At 35.7% G+C, this 990-nt stretch overlaps 1 pseudogene; it reads right to left on the bottom strand.

Annotated features, from left to right (window-relative positions):
• Positions 1-378: 378 nt before the first annotated feature.
• Positions 379-549, bottom strand: LOC147141589 (U2 spliceosomal RNA; annotated as a pseudogene).
• Positions 550-990: the final 441 nt, after the last annotated feature.

Genomic DNA, 990 nt, shown 5'->3' with positions numbered 1-990 from the left:
ATATGAGCATCGTATAATGTGAATAGGACAGTTTATCTTTGTTTACTTAACTCTTTCTGTAGTTAGTGTGGACGGAGCAAGATGACCTTTTCTTTTGGTTGAAAAAAATTATTTCTTGATAAAAGTTTAACTTTGTACGCCTGGAAAATCAAAAAAAAAAATTAAGACTTCCATTGAAAAATTATTTTCGACCTTGAGCAGGAAAAAGGTCTTTCTGTAGTGACAATGCAAACCCTTTACACATAACAAAGCTTATTATTTTCTTGTTAGCATACTGCGCTTAAGATTTCCGTAATCATCAGTAATGATTACAACATGCTAACAATGTTGGACGTACTTTTCCCAATCCTGACATACATATTTGATTTTAACCAGCAGAGGGGGTGCACCGTTCCTGGAGGTACTGCAATACCGGGTCAATGCGTGGAGTGGGCGTAAACAAGCACCATTCCATCTCCAAGTTCCAAAAATCAATTTAACATACGGTCCCCGGATAAGGAACGTATCAGATATTAAACTTATAAGAACTGATTTTTTTTAACAAGTTTTATTGTTACTATAGACAAATGTAATTTTCATCTCTCCAATAGAGCACAATTTTACATCATACCTGCCATGTTTATCATTAGACCCATAAATATTTAAAATGTTAAAATACTCTCCTACAATGTTAGATGTGCTAATAGTGCTGCTCCCTTTAACCACAATTTGGAAATTATTTATTAAAATGGCCACTCCATTATAAGGATTTTCATTTGAGCCACTCCATAATGATGAATGTGGCCACATTTCCTCCCACTGTTTATAATGTCTTTAAAAAGGTAGAAGGGTGAGTGGTTTGCTGTTTCCTTTTATTTTGAAGTGTTTGAGGTATATTTTAATATAGAATAATGCAGTTAGACTTCAGTTACGCCTGTGTTAAGTGAGAAGTGGGCACGCGTGAGATCTAAGGGATCAGCAGGACACTGGTCTGCTAAGGCGGAGACAGGA

Source organism: Filicampus tigris, chromosome 9 (genome assembly GCF_054856515.1).
Source record: "Filicampus tigris isolate MCC_2025a chromosome 9, RoL_Ftig_1.0, whole genome shotgun sequence".
Lineage (NCBI taxonomy): Eukaryota > Metazoa > Chordata > Actinopteri > Syngnathiformes > Syngnathidae > Filicampus > Filicampus tigris.
The sequence above is the reverse complement of the archived record's forward strand: the minus strand, read 5'-3'. Positions and strand labels throughout refer to the sequence as shown.